The sequence below is a fragment of the Pongo abelii genome, chromosome 8, assembly GCF_028885655.2.
Source record: "Pongo abelii isolate AG06213 chromosome 8, NHGRI_mPonAbe1-v2.0_pri, whole genome shotgun sequence".
In the NCBI taxonomy this organism is placed as follows: domain Eukaryota; kingdom Metazoa; phylum Chordata; class Mammalia; order Primates; family Hominidae; genus Pongo; species Pongo abelii.
The window spans coordinates 31672581-31688597 of NC_071993.2; the positions used below are offsets into that span (position 1 = coordinate 31672581).

General features: G+C 40.6%; 1 protein-coding gene across 27 annotated transcripts in view; it reads right to left on the reverse strand.

The window, feature by feature from the left end:
• Nucleotides 1-15656, reverse strand: part of ZNF438 (zinc finger protein 438) — a 182378-nt gene extending 166722 nt beyond the window's left edge. For 18 of the 27 annotated variants that reach the window (XM_063727076.1, XM_024253004.2, XM_054521499.1 and 15 more), the window contains exons 1-2: nt 15419-15653; nt 6663-6720 (exon numbers count right to left, since the gene is read on the reverse strand). The gene's annotated coding sequence lies outside the window, so the exon portion shown is untranslated. Of the gene's footprint in view, nt 1-6662; nt 6721-15034; nt 15157-15418 lie in introns of those variants that run through there. The other 9 variants (XM_063727077.1, XM_054521495.1, XM_054521483.1 and 6 more) reach the window with 4 other exon arrangements.
• Between the last annotated feature and the right edge of the window lie 361 nt (nt 15657-16017).

Genomic DNA, 16017 nt, shown 5'->3' on the forward strand with positions numbered 1-16017 from the left:
TCCACTGTCATCCCACTGGCCAAAACTTAGAAATGTGGCTTCATCTGGCTACAAGGAGCATAAGAAATACAATTTCTATGTAGGGGTTATGTGCCTAGCTAAATACGTACCAAAGGTGGGAGTGCATCCTTCTTCCCACTCTGAAATAGTCATCTCCTTTCTAAAGGGATAACTTGAAGTCTCATCCAGTTACTGGATTTAGCTTAAAGTCTAGGTCTCTGGGCAATACACAACCCTCTTCAACCCATGCACATCCGTGTAGCTCCTTCCTAGGGCAGCGGCCCACAAACTAACAAAAGAGTATAACCTCTGCTCTCCACCACCACCATCGCACACAAAATACAACTGTGGAATACAAATGAGATTAATGCAATTAAGTCTTCCATTCTGAAAATAAAAGAATAGCAAACACACATTTTTATCAATGATGAAATACTTCTAGAAAGGAATTGCAAAGTATCTCTGCTCTAGCAAGAAGGCAAGTCCCTTGGTTCATTTCAGATTCTGTTCTCTGAGGGGAAGACCCTTGTCCAAGCAGTCTTGGCTTTGCTTTTGGAAGATTTTTTCTTTTCCATTATCCTTTCTGGTCATACATGAAGCAAACTTGGAAGAGTATGTGCTCCAATAGGGCAGCAAAGATCTAATAGCCTACTTCCTGCTGGTGCAAATTTGGGACCAAGGGTTGCTTTAGGTGTCAAACAATATCAAACCAGCAGAGGCTTTTGCAAGCCAAACTTATGGGATCTTTGGCAACATAATCTCCTAAAAATTTCAAAAGGTCTGTTTGCCTCAGTCAGTTCCACAAGAAAGTAGTAATCACAACTAAGGATTTAATCTGGTCATAGATATTAAGCTTGTCAACTCTCCTGTTTTATCTGCTGGTCTCTGTGACACAGTCATCCCTCCCTCTCTTCAACCCTCTCTTGATTGAAGGTTAGCTACCTTGAGATTATCTGATTCACATCAGGAGGATTATACCACTCCAACCCACTGACATCAGGACAGACCACGTGACTTGAGATAATCCTTCTGACCTGACTGATTTCAGGCTTAGCCATTTGACTTGCTTTGGCCACTAAAATATGAACAAAAGTAACACGTACCACTTCCAAGACACTGGTTCTGCCATATCTCTTTTGCCTGTCACAAGAATGGCAATGTCCCAAACAGGCTTATTCCTTTGGCTTAAATACTGAAGTGACAAAGTATGTGGAACACAGCCACGGCTAACATGTCATGAGTAAGAAATAAACCTTTGTTGTTGTAAGGAACTGAGATTTTGTATTTGTAACTGAAGCTTTTACATAGTTCAAATGACTGGTTGAGGTGGAAAAGCAAATCCTTAATTTGAACCTTGCCTGGACTGTCTGCCACTGTCAGGCCAAGAAAATCTAACAGGAGATTCCTGAGAATGACTATCTTACCTCTTGCTGTTTGGCACAGAGAAGCAATTTTTTCCAACACTGCAATGCCCCATATTACTGGCCTCTCAGTCAATTCAGACCACAGGCCATTGGCAGAGAGAACCTCCTTTAGCTGTATATTATAACTAAAAACTATACTCCCTTTCAACTCTAATTGCAAACTGACTAATCGTTCTCTTATTTGATGCCCTCTTGTAGTTACTGGCAAGGACTAATCAACTCATATTAGCAGTCTGATTCTTTCTAACTATTTCCCTGGAGGTACAAACTGGGTAGACAAATTGACTCTCTTCCAAGTTATTAGAGGTGACAGTCTCACTGAACATTTTGCCACCACATAATAAGGGTCACCAGTTTTCCAGCCTATAACATGTTTTCTACTGTGTGTTGACCAACCACTTAACCAGTGCTATACATTTCAGCTTTTTAATTCTTGAACACCACTTCGGGTGCCATTTTTTCTACTATACAGGCTATGGGCTAAGCTGCTGTAATAAAGTGATGCCAAGAACCAGTGGCTAACACAAGAAAGTTTATTCTCTTCCTTGAAACAAGAGAGAGATAGGCAGATGGCCAGGGAGAAGATGGAGAGTAGTAATTGGTTCTGTTCCACAAGGTCATCCAGGAACCTAGGCAGAGGGATCTTTAGGTTCAAGGTAACTGTTGCCATTCCAGTTGCTGCTGCTTTCAGTTAGGGGGAAAGGGAGTGGTGTGGGCAGACGAACTTCAGGACAAGCACCTTATATTTACAAAGATAACTCAGAATTTGCACATATCACTTGTGTTCTTATCTAACTGGCCCAAACCTAATCACAAAGCCATACTTATTGGCAGGAGGAGTTTAAAAACAGTCTCTATGTACATAGCCATGTATCTGGCTAAACCAACAGGGTTCTGGTAGTAGAAGAAAGGAGGAATTAGATATTGGAGCAGAATTAGCAGTCTTTGCCACACTCTCATACAATCTATTCTCCATAGTCATCAGAGTTTCTTTAAAGGCACGGTTCAGACAATGGCACCCTCTGTTCCAAACCCTCCAGGGCTTCCTATTTCACTTAGCATAAAAACCAAAGTTCTCACAATGACCGACAAGTCTTCACACAATGTGCCCCTTCATTGCCTCTCTAACCTCATCTCCTAATATTCTTCCCATAAAATAAATAACAAATGTATTAAAAACCAATGTATAAAACGTAAAACTATAATGCTAATGAAAGAAAAAGTTAAATAACATATTTGCAACCTTGGGATGACGAAAGATTTCTCCAAGATCTCAAAAGCATAAACATGGAAAAATTTTGATGGTGTCAATTTTGATGAATTGGACACCACAGACAAAATTAGAAGATAGGCAAAAGACTGGAAGAATATGTTTGCAACATCTAAAAAGGCAAGGGATTCAAATCCAGTGTATGCCAAGAACTGCTGCAAAAACAACAACCAAAAGATAGAAAGTGCAATTGAAAATCTGACAAAAAGCCAGAGGCAGACAACTCACAGAAAGTGAAGTGAAGTTTGCCAGATAATATACAGGATGCCCCACTGAATCTGAATTTCAGATAAATAATTATTGTTTTTTGTAGAAGCATGTCCTGCATATTGCATGGCCCATACTTACACTAAAAATTTATTTGTTGCTTACCTGAAACTCAAACTTAACAAGGTATCTGTATTTTTATTTGCTAAATTTGGAACTGTAAGTGAAATCCATACAAGTAAATGAAGAGAATCTCACTCTCACTCACTAGTAAGTAAAAAAATGCAAATTAAAATTTGAGCTACCATTTTACCCATTATACTAGCAAAGACTAGAAAATAAGGCTTTTATTGAAGAACATGTAACTCTTTTTTTCCATTTTACTACAAAAGATAACCTAACCTAAGATTCTTTATCATATCACTAGGCAAATAAGAGCCCAACTATTCACTGCATGTACACAGAGAAAAATACATTTCAAATCCATTTATTTCATACTGCAGATAACAAGAATAATGTTAGTAACCATATTCAGGAATCAATTTTTTCCTAGGAATTTTAAGTACATATTTAGCGTGAACCTAAAATAATCAAAAGGGTGAAACTGTAGTTTAGAGTTTATTCAAGCACAAAGGTTGAGGACCGCAGCCAGGGACACACTTCCAAGTTGCCTAGCTGAGTGCTCCAGAAAACAAAAGAGTCTCAAGTTTTTAAAGAAAAAAAGGACGAATCAGGAGAGGCGGCAATTACAAAAGCTGTTCATCAGAAATTCTCATTGGTTTACAAAAATAACATTGCTTGGTGATTGGATATACGTTGTTGAACTACAGGGTAATATGGCATTTTATGGGTACTTGGCGTCAGTTAGTCTGGAGCCCCAAAAGCAAGCAGCTTGAAGAGGTCATTATTTAGCTCTAGGGGGAATGAGATATGACTGCTGTTACATTTTAAATGCCTTTCTGGGCCTGATAATTTAAAGGAGCTTCCATTCCCAAATAAAAAGGATTTTTTTATTTCTCCTTAGTATAAAAGATAACAGTGTTTGAATACCTTTTAGTAGTTAAACAACAGCTCTGTCAAAAACAATATTACTTATTGCTCATAATGTTAATGTTATAATATATAAATAATTTTATAATATATTAACTATAGTATTAATTTTCACACTAGGCTAAGATTAACCTCTTAAGGTTAACTATCATACAGGTCAGAAATTTGGTCTGTCAACAGAAACAAGAATCAGACTTTACATTTTTAAAGAGTGTTCCCATAAAAATATCTAAATCGCACATAGTTTTACCACTGGATTATTCCTACCTGGAAGGCAGGAATGAAGGTATGACACAACAGCTGTAGATTAAGGAAGGAAATAGGGACTGCATATAAAAACAACAGCAACCTTTTTTTTTTTTTTTGAGACAGGCTCTCACTCTGTCACCCAGGCTGGAGTGCAGTGGCGCAATCTCAGCTTACAACAGCACCCATTTTTTAACATGTTATGAGCTTATTACATATGTAAATACAGACAGCACTTAGGGCATTTAAAAATAAAACTTCAATACAAAAAAGAAATTACACCAAAAACTCATTCTGACTTCTATAACTTCTAAGATAATAAATGCCTTAAATTTATTTTAACATCTCCATAGGAAAATAATAATTTAAAATATTACTGTGAGAGATCAATTTAGAAAAATGTTTTGTCACAGAGTAAATAGTTATAGATAGTACAGTAGTTCTTTATTTCATACTGAAAAAGAAAAATATTCTAAATAAATGTTAAACAACTGAAATATTGGGTTGGTGCAAACGTTCATTGCAGGTTTTGCATTGTTGGAATTTGCCTTTTGATACTGGAATACATTCTTAAAATAAATGTGGTTATGCTATATATCATTTTAATGGACATTTCTCACTTTGTTTTTTTTTCTAATGATTTATTATTTGCTGTTTATTTTATATTTATTTTAGACTATGGAAATGATGTTAGACAAATAGCAAATTCCAGCAATTTTCTTATTCGGGGTCAAAATGGTTCATAAAGCAGCAGAGACAACTCACAACATCAACAACACATTTGGCCTAGGAATTACTAACAAATACTACTAAAAACTACAGCACAATACAGTGGTGGTTCAAGAAATTTTGCAATGGAGACTCAAAAATGAGGAACATCATTGGCCGGCCATCAGAAGTTGACAAATGACCAATTGAGAGCAATCATTGAAGTTGATTATCTTACAGCTATGTGAGAAGTTGCCAAAGAACTCAACATTGACCATTCTATGGTCGTTTGACATTTGAAGCAAATTGGAAAGTTGCAAAAGCTCAATAAGTGGGTGCCTCAGGACCTGAGGAAAAATTTTTTAAAATCGTCATTTTGAAGTGCCGTCTCATACTACACAACAATACTGAACCATTTCTCAATCGGATTGTGACGTGTGACAAAAAGTGGATTTTATATGACAACTGGCAACAACCAGCTCAGTGGCTGGACCCAGAAGCTCCAAAGCACTTCCCAAAAACAAACTTGCACCAAAAAAAGGCCATAGTCACTGTTTGGTGGCCTGCTGCCGGTCTGATCCACTACAGCTTTCTTCTTCTTTTTTTTTTTTTTTTTTTGAGATGGAGTCTCACTCTGTCACCCAGGCTGGAATGCAGTGGTACAATCTCAACTCACTGCAACCTCTGCCTCCCAGGTTCAAGCAATTCTCCTGCCTCAGCCTCTCAAGTAGCTGGAACTACAGGTGCACGCCACCATGTCTGGCCAATTTTGTATTTTTAGTAGAGACGGGGTTTCGCAATGTTGGCCAGGCTGGTCTCGAACTCCTGACCCCAGGTGATCCACCCACCTCGGCCTCCCAAAGTGCTGGGATTACAGGCGTGAGCCACCACACCCGGCCCACTACAGCTTTCTGAATCCTGGTGAAACCATTACATCTGAGAAGTACACTCAGCAAATCAATGAGATGCACTGAAAACTGCAAGACCTGTAGCCAGCGTTGGTCAACAGAAAGGGCCCAATTCTTCTTCATGACAATGCTCAACCGCAGGACACACAACTAACGCTTCGAAAGCTGAATGTATTGAGCTATGAAGTTTGCCTCATCCGCCATATTCACCTGACCTCTTGTCAACTACCACTTCTTCAAGCATCTCGACAACTATTTGAAAGGAAAATGCTTCCAAAACCAGCAGGTTTTTGGAAAGCAGAAAATGCTTTCCAAATCCCAAAGCATGAATTTTTAAGCTACAGGAATGAACAAACTTATTTCTTATTGGCAAAAATGTGTTGATTATAATGCTTCCTACTCTGATTAATAAAGATGTGTCTGAGCCTACTTATAATGATTTAAAATTCACGGTCCAAAACCGCAATTACTTTTGCACCAACCTAATACTTTATATAAATGGTACTATGATATAATAATTATAGTAACATGATTTGCAATACTAAAATATTTTGCTTGCCTTGTTCTATAAAATATATGCAATATAATCACTAATTCTTCATAATGTTGATAAGAATACTTTCCAAGTAACATTCAAAAAGTAATCACTTCTAGATGTATCTCTAATAACAGCAAAAACAACACATTTCTAGATCTATAATTCGGCATCTATCAAGACTAATTTTGGCAGGCACATAATATAACACACTCCCAAAAGAGAAAAAAAAAAGACATAACCTTCACCATAGACAGCATAGCCTTCACCGTAATTTTTAAAGCATTAATATATTTCCACAAATAATATATTACCTTTTTAACTACATATAAAAATAATCCTTGAGGCAGTCTGGGTTCCAAATATATTGTCCTGAAATTGATAGACAGAAAACAAGTGATATTTGTACATCCATTTTTCTTTTAAGTTTCAGAAGAAAAGCAAAATCAAAAGTATGTTATATTAGCGCCATAGCTAACATTAACATGTTTGACATAAAAAGTACGTATTCTTCAACTTCAAGAAAGGAAAAGATTGTTCTTTGGCTCTCGACCTAAGCTGGAAACAAGTAACCACAAAACCAGTTTTAAATCTACCCCAGTCAATCAATCCTTAAAGTCTACTCAACCTCTCCACTTAAGCACTTTGCCAACAAAGTAAGCCAATCAGCAACTGCCCCGCTTCAGTACCTTTGCTCCTCAAAGCCGGTCAGTCTCTAAACTCTAAGTTTAAAGCTGGCTAATCCTTAAATTTTTGCACTTTTCAAAATCAGCCAATATCAAACTCTGTGCTTCCTCAAAACCCTACATAAAAACGTCTCTGCCTGTTTAAAGGACTGTCTTCCGCAAGCACGGTTCTCCCCCACCCAGCAAGTATGGTTTACCAAAACTCAGATAAGTTTCTGCTTAAGTCAAATTAGAATAGGCTTACAAACACTGAATTACCAATGATTCAAGTGGCAACATGAGTGTCAAGAAACCTAATTAAGTTAGGCAAAGATTCTGTGAATTTATCCAGAAATTGTCAGATTTATTTATTGGAGAATATCTGAAGACGCAGAATAGCTCAGTGGAAACAGCCAAACTACATAGAGTTGGGTGACACTGAATAGGTTATTTAATATCTCTAAACCAACTTCCTTTTCAATAAAATGAGAGTAATAACTCTTTCACAGTACTGTCAAGAAGATTAAACGGGATAACAATAACTGATAACTTTAAGAGATTCCTAGGTATGGCCGAGCGCGGTGGCTTATGCCTGTAATCCCAGCACTTTGGGAGGCCAAGGCGGGCGGATCATGAGGTCAGGAGATCGAGACCATCCTGGCTAACACGGTGAAACCCCGCCTCTACTAAAAAAATGCAAAAAATTAGCCTGGCGTGGTGGCAGTTGCCTGCAGTCCTAGCTACTAGGGAAGCTGAGGCAAGAGAATGGCGTGAACCCAGGAGGCGGAGCTTGCAGTGAGCCGAGATCGCGCCACTGCGCTCCAGCCTGGGCGACAGAGCAAGACTCCGTCTCAAAAAAAAAAAAAGGATTCCTAGGTATAAAGTTCTAGATTTGCTTTCATCACTAACTTGCTAACACATATGGAAAGTCATTTAACCTAAGTCTGTTTCTTCATTGGTCTAATAGTGAGGATAATGCTTGCCCTACACATTTTATGGGCTGTTTGTAACAATCAAAAATGAAAATTAATGTGAAAAGGATTTTGATAGATATAAACCATGAAACTGTGAAATAGCTAATTTAACATATACAACAATAAAGGGAATTCACACTAGGAAACCTGTTACAATCCAGGATTATATAAAGTCCAGATTAAATTAATTTTAGTAAGAAAAATATTCATAGCCAAAAACAAATACAAAACCACTAGACACACTAGCAACCAAAAAAATTCAAAGCTACTATTATTAGCTCCAAGAATTATTTCCCATTCAGTAAATGAACCAAATTAGCTCAGCTATCCAACAAACTAAAAGCAGTACAACACAATCCTTTGTCCAAGTCAGGCATTTGCCACTTAAAACTACCACCTCCATTTCTGAAGCAAAAAAAAAAAAAAAGGAGGAACAGAAGGAGGGAGGGAAGGAAGAAAAGATATTACAGGATTTCTCAACATCAGGAGTACTGACATTTTGAACTGGATAATTTTCTGTTGTTCAGAAGTTGTCTTGTACACTGTAGGACATTCAGTGACATGCTATAATGGCCTCAATCCACTAGATGCTAGGAGTAATGCCCCCCCACACAAATGTGACAACCAAAAATGTTTTCTAGACATTGCCAAATGTCCCCAGAGTGTGCTGGAGAGTAAAAAATCATTCTGAGTTCAGATTCTTCACAGTATCATCTTCCAGTATTTATTTCACACTGCTTGGTGGCTTGCAATGCAGACTGAAATTAACAGCTTTGCAATTTAAGAACCAAATAAGAAAATACTCCCTGTAGAATGGTAACAACTTGAAGAATAATAGCTACATAGTTATGGTTAAATTATTCCTTTCATCGACATACTGGTTTTGCTTACTATTCCCTAAGAATTTTCTTCTGGGTGTTCTTTTGGGGTTAAAACTTGGTTAACCTGTCACTAAAGCTTAGTCTCCACCTAGACTTACTAATTATTAGCCATTAGTGTAATATGTTAAAATCAAACCTAAAGATTTTAATTTCTAAGCAACCAAATGTGAAATGAAGCAAAAATAAGTGCTACTTAAATAAATTATTTAAATATATTCAAACATTTACAGTGTAAAGTATCCAAATAAGCATCCAGCTACTACTACAAATATATATGAGTTGAAGATAATAAGGCAAAAATAAAAGTGACTGCAAGAAGTAGAATTTTGACAAAAACAAGAAATGGGGAAAGGATTCCCTATTTAATAAATGGTGCTGGGAAAACTGGCTAGCCATATGTAGAAAGCTGAAACTGGATTCCTTCCTTACACTTTTTACCAAAATTAATTCAAGATGGATTAAAGACTTAAATGTTAGACCTAAAACCATAAAAACCCTAGAAGAAAACCTAGGCAATACCATTCAGGACACAGGCATAGGCAAGGACTTCATGACTAAAACACCAAAAGCAATGGCAACAAAAGCCAAAACTGACAAATGAGATCTAATTAAACTAAAGAGCTTCTGCACAGCAAAAGAAACTACCATCAGAGTGAAGAGGCAACCTACAGAATGGGAGAAAATTTTTGCAATCTACCCATCTGACAAAGGGCTAATATCCACAATCTACAAAGAACTTAAACAAATTTACAAGAAAAAATCAAACAACCCCATCAACAAGTGGGCAAAGGATATGAACAGACACTTCTCAAAAGAAGACATTTATGCAGCCAAAAGACACATGAAAAAATGCTCATCATCACTGGCCATCAGAGAAACGCAAATCAAAACCACAATGAGATACCATCTCACACCAGTTAGAATGGTGATCATTAAAAAGTCAGGAAACAACAGGTGCTAGAGAGGATGTGGAGAAATAGGAACACTTTTACACTGTTGGTGGGACTGTAAACTAGTTCAAACATTGTGGAAGACAGTGTGGCGATTCCTCAAGGATCTAGAACTAGAAATACCATTTGGCCCAGCCATCCCATGACTGGGTATATACCCAAAGGATTATAAATCATGCTGCCATAAAGAGACATGCACACATATGTTTATTGCGGCACTATTCACAATAGCAAAGACTTGGAACCAACCCAAATGTCCATCAATGATAGACTGGATTAAGAAAATGTGGCACATATACACCATGGAATACTACGCAGCCATAAAAAAGGGATGAGTTCATGTCCTTTGTAGGGACATCGATGAAGCTAGAAACCATCATTCTGAGCAAACTATCACAAGGACAGAAAACCAAATACCACATGTTCTCACTCATAGGTGGGAACTGAACAATGAGAACACTTGGACACAGGGTGGGGAACATCACATACCAGTGCCTGTCATGGGGTGGGGGGAGGGGGAAGGGATAGCATTAGGAGATATACCTAATGTAAATGACGAGTTAATGGATGCAGCACACCAACATGGGACATGTATACATACGTAACAAACCTGCATGTTGTGCTCATGTACCCTAGAACTTAAAGTATAATTTAAAAAATAAATTTAATTAAAAAAAGAATTATATTTAAATGCTCAGTATGTACTATCACTGGGCTAGACACACTGTTTTCAACAATAAATCTTCATATATATAAAAGTACTCATAAAATAGTTTAAAATTTGCTTGTGCAAATGTAAATTTTAAAAGGAATCTGAATTTTATTTACTATCTAGGATGTTATATTTTGCATGGTCAGTGTTAGAAACAGAGGCTCCTGTTGTTTTCAAATAGAACTTACCATCACTCCCCCTCTGCTGGGAGCTACCTGACACAATTAAATAACCATCAACCTGCCCTCACTGTGCCTGAACTTAAAAGTCAATAACACCTGAGCATCAACAGGCTATTGACTATGTAATTTTACTTTATACCATATATGGGTATCTGATGTTTCTGGGAAACTAACTGCAAATGTAGTGTAAATAAAGACTAATCATTTCAACTCCATTAAATGTAGGGAAGCTACAAGAGCAGATTTAAAATGTTGTGAACTGCAAAATAAGATGGCACCCCTCTACATTTATGTTAGTAGAGGGCTCCTGTTTAGAGTAATCATAGATCTGGTTATTTAGATACTTTCCCAATGAAAGCTTAAAACAAAATATAATTTTACATATTTAAAAAAATTCTGAAATTAACCATAAAATCTACAGCAGTGCAATTTTATATAATCCTTACATGGTTTAAATTTGAAATATTCATGTTAGGAAGTAACAAAATTGTGACAACTGTTGAGGTTATGGTATGCCGTGAAAGATCTACAAGAACAAGACACATCTTTTTTTGTTGGTATTGTTCTAGTCTCCATGTTCTACAATGATCCAGCTATACGAGATGTAATCTGCAATTCCACCTACGATATATATCACCAGATCCCCTTTCTATGACAAAAAAAAATACATGTCAATGTTAGAGATGGTCAGCAAAGAAACTCAAACTTATTCCAATAGGTGGAACTTTGGCATGATACACTTAAACAGGTGGAAACCTGCCTGAATACTTCACCCAACCCCTCCATCACCCTCTATTATGCAAGCTGCAACATTTCAAGCCAACTCCCTTATTTCTCTGGTGAGCCCTATCAACACTGAGGTAATAGAACTGGAAAAACTCATCACTTCACAAGGATAGTCAAATATCAGAATTTATTTCATTTGGTAAAAATTCTATCATTGCCAAATAAAGCTAATGCAAATATAGTAAAATATGCATGATTCTGAGTAATTCTTTTGTTGAAAAGGACTCTTGGGGAGCCTCAACTTCATCCTGCAACAGCTTAGGCATTCTTTTGCCCCTTTGCCCTTTTCATGCCCCATCTCACAAGTCATGGAAGCTGGGGAGGGGAGGGCGCAGAAAACCCGAATGAACTAATCGGCATGTATTTATGCATTTAGTCTACTCTAATTTTATTCCCACAGGTTTTTCCTCATACTCTGCTCCTCTAGGTAAAGAACTATGTTTTATTCATCTCTGACCTTCTGAAACCTAACTGAATGCCCAGTATATAAAGTCATCCCTAACATCTACTACACAGCAGGCACTGGATTAGGGACTAGAGATAGAGACGTTAAAGAGACAGACCTTGCCCCTATGGAACCTACAGTGGGGGAATGGGCAGGGGAATACCAGATACTGGCTGCATGAACCCAATCAGGTACGTAATCAAAGACCAGTTAGCACAGTCCCACTGCCTATAATCTTTCTCCCACAGCCAACCAAAGCTTAGATGAAAAACAAAAGCAGGCTTTCTCTTCAGAAAAATAAATGGGTATCTCCAACCCTGACCACTCCCCTGAGTTCCATATTCACAGGCATGCATACTCAACATGTTCACTTGGAGGTGGTTACAGGGATTCAATGCATGGACTCCAAAGCCCCACTGCTTAGGTTTGAATCCTAGCTACATCACTCACAAGCTGGGTGACTTCAGACAAATCACTTATAACCTCTTTTTGCCTCTGTTTTCTCGTGTGTAAAATGGGGACAATAATAGTTCCTTGCACATATAATTCTTATGATGATTAAATGAATTAATATAGGTAAAAGTACTTAAAACCCTGCCTGGGACTCAGTTTACACTTACATAATACTTACTATTTTTACTAGCACTGTTGTTATGACTATGTCTAACAGGCATTTAGAACTTGTGCAAAACTAAATTTGTAATTTTCCTCAGTAAACAGCACCACTATACTTCTAGTTGTTCCAGCCTAAACCTAAAAAATCATCACTTCTCCCTTTTCCTCAAATTCCACATCAGCTCGTCCCCTCAGCTCTATCTTCAAAATGTATCACCAATTCTACTGCCTACCATCATCTCCACAACTACCTCTCCCAGCCCAAACCACCATCATTTCACCTGCAGGGCACAGCAGCTTTCTCCCCATTTTCACTCCACCCCACCCACTCTAATCTACAGTTAATTCTCCATACAATAAAACTTAAATCAGACATCAGTCCCTTGACGCAAACCTTCCAATGGTTTTCCATCACAGTTAGAACAACATCTTTACTTCACCACAGCCTACAAAGGACCCCACGGCCTGCCTGGCCCTTGACCATCATTGGCCACCACTTTCCCCCTTCCCTGCTGTGCTCTAAACACTCTCACTGTGTCTGGACCACCTCAGAGCATTGTCACCTGGAGCCTGGACTCTGAAGTCAGACTGCCCACGTTCAAATAGTCTCTACCACGTTTCAGCTGTGCAATCTTTGGCAAATTCTTAATCTTTCTGTGTGTCAGTTGCCTCATCTATGAAATGGAGATACTAGGTTATATCAAAAGACTTGTAAAAATTTAATTTAGTGTTCAGAATAGTGCCTTACATATGGTAAGCTCTACTTTTTTTAAGTGTTCATTGCTATTAATTATTCCTCTCTGAAATGTTCTTACCTCAGGCTCTTTCCCTCACACTTCAAGTGTCCCTGCCTTTGAATGGCTTTTCCTGACAGACCCCACCAAAAACAACCTTCCCTGTTCCCCCACTGTCTTTCTTCCTTCCCTTCACTGCACTTATAACTACCTGAAATTACATTATGCACGTATTGTTCGTTGTCTATTTCCCACTTCAACATGAGCCCTGCTAGGTTGGAGGCTGTCTTCCTTGCTGCTCTATTTCTAGAGATTTCTGACTCACACCTCATCCAGGCTAGGGGACCAATGCAAATCTGCTAATAACAATAGCACACTTAGAAAGCCTTTCATTTGCACACTCGTGATCTCATTTGATCCTGGAAAAACCAACAACAGATAAACCATCAGCTCTCATTTTAGATACGAAAAACAAAGTTCCAAGTTTGCGTGACTTGTTCTTGGACACGAAGCTAGTTAACGAATAGAACAAAAATTAGAAGCCCTGCTTTCTGATTCAAAGGCTCCTCCCACCCGGATGAAAAGATATCACACTCCTGAAATGAATTTACAGAAATGCGAACTCTCGAGCTCCTGTATAAATACACCCTGAAGTGTGCACAGTATTCTTCCCTTCGATGTTCCTGAAGAATACTAGTCCCGGAGTTTGAGAGGCATTATAGTCTAGTAATAACTAATCAATAATGTACTACCCCTTGACCAAAATATTCAAGCAGTCAGATGCGATGATTGGATATTCCAAATCGATACAGCAACCCTTAAAACTCAGTGAGTCTGTGTTGTCTATGATGTGCTAGTTCCAGCACACTGAAAGCTTCCTCTGCAAAACCCAGACAAGGGGGGCATTGTAACTGCCAAGAGTACCGTGCTAACGATACTTGTTATTTCTTGGGACCCCCATTCTATCAAGTTTAGTGACAATAGTTCAGATCACCCAACAGGCTCCAGTGTGGTATAGGATCAGATGGAGGGAAGGTTGTCGGGGGGAGGCAAAACAGTGAAAAAGTTCCCCTTCTACAAGATTCCTGGTCAAATAGCCAGTGGCTACCACATTCCTCAGAATAACCAAGTGTCTGTGTATAAGCTTTCTCCTAGCAAATTTACACACTTGTGTTATCTCACGTGTTCCTAGTGCTGTGGGAACAACCATTAGGGAGGCCAGAGGCTGCTGTACCTGCCTTTTACACAAAAAGAAAACTGAGGCAGCAACTGGTTATCTTATGTGTCCACGACGACTGGGTCACTTGTGGGATCCCAACGGCCAGGACATAGGATTCCTATTCTCTGAGAGGAAGCCTCCATCCCCTACTTAACATGTCCAACTCCAGGGCTGAGAGGAGGAAGAAAAGGAATCTAAGTCCCTTTATCACGGAAGAAAAAAAGGGACTCTCCATTTGGACTTTCCGCCCCTTCTAAAGCCTCGCTCCCAGGCTCGGAGACGCTCCCCGCCCCAGGGGAAAAGGTGCTGGCCCGGCCCCACGGGGCGCGGCCTCGCCTCCCGCACCCCAGGTCCCGCCCGCCCAGCAGGGCGCGCTGCCACTCTGAGCAGACACCTGTCTCTTCGCCACAATCGGCGACTCCCCAAAGAACTGACGCCCCCACAGCCACCACCACCGCCGGGACTGCCAGCTGCCAGCGGGCCCCGCAAGCCCTAGGAGCTGCAGGAATCCTCGTAAACTTACAGTTTTCCTACAGCGTGCGCGTCACGGCGGGGTGACGTCACGGGCCCAGCGTTCGGGGAGGTCAGGCCACCGGGCGCGGGCCGCTGGGCCCCCAGGCTCCGCCCCCGCCCCGCCCCCGGCGCCGCAACCGGAGACACGCCCCCGAGCTCCACGCCCCCGAGCTCCACGCCCCCGAGCTCCACGCCCCCGAGCTCCACGCCCCGGAGCTCCACGCCCCGCCCCGTAGCGGACACCGCGCGCAGGCGCAGACGGCGTCAGCGCCCGCATGCCGGTGGGCTTCGGCGACCGGGGCGCCTGCGGCGGCGGCTGCTCTACCAAAGCCTCACTCAAAGCCTTAAGTCGGGGTTAGAGGAGGAGGAGGGGCCGACAAAAGGGGACGGAGACCTTCAGAAATACTGTAAACAAGCTCTCGCCCTGGGGGTTGGAGTAAGACGCCTGAGTTGTGAGGTAGTTTTTCCACAGACATTGCCCGCCTTCCTCACGTGTTCGTTAAAAGTTCTCCACGTGTGGAAACAGCCATTTGCTCTCCATCAGGTGCCGGCGGGTCCTCAGCCCTGAGAAGACAGCTCTCCCAGGGTCCCTCGCTCCTCCCCAGCTCGACGCGGCTCCCGCTAGACTCCGCCCAGACCCCACCAGGCCCCGCCCATCTCTTGACTGTGCCCCTCCCACGCCCACGTAGACCTTGCCCCTGGGTCCCGCCCTTCCGGCTCCGGCTCTTGGCTCCCTTGGGCCCCCACCTGCCCCTCTTGCCCTGGCGCCGCCTCCAGCCCAGCCCGTTTCTTGCAGATTTTAGCTTCTCCCTTGCCTGCCGCCTTTCCTGTTGCGGCTCGGTGAAGCTACCTATGGGTTGCTGTTCATTTAACAAACGGTGATCCGGATAAACATGTTCACTTCTTCGCCTGGGCAAACTTTCCAGCCCCCCACCCACTCATGTCACGATACCTTCCCGTGTCCAAGTCCGGCTCTCTGCTCCCCACTTTTTT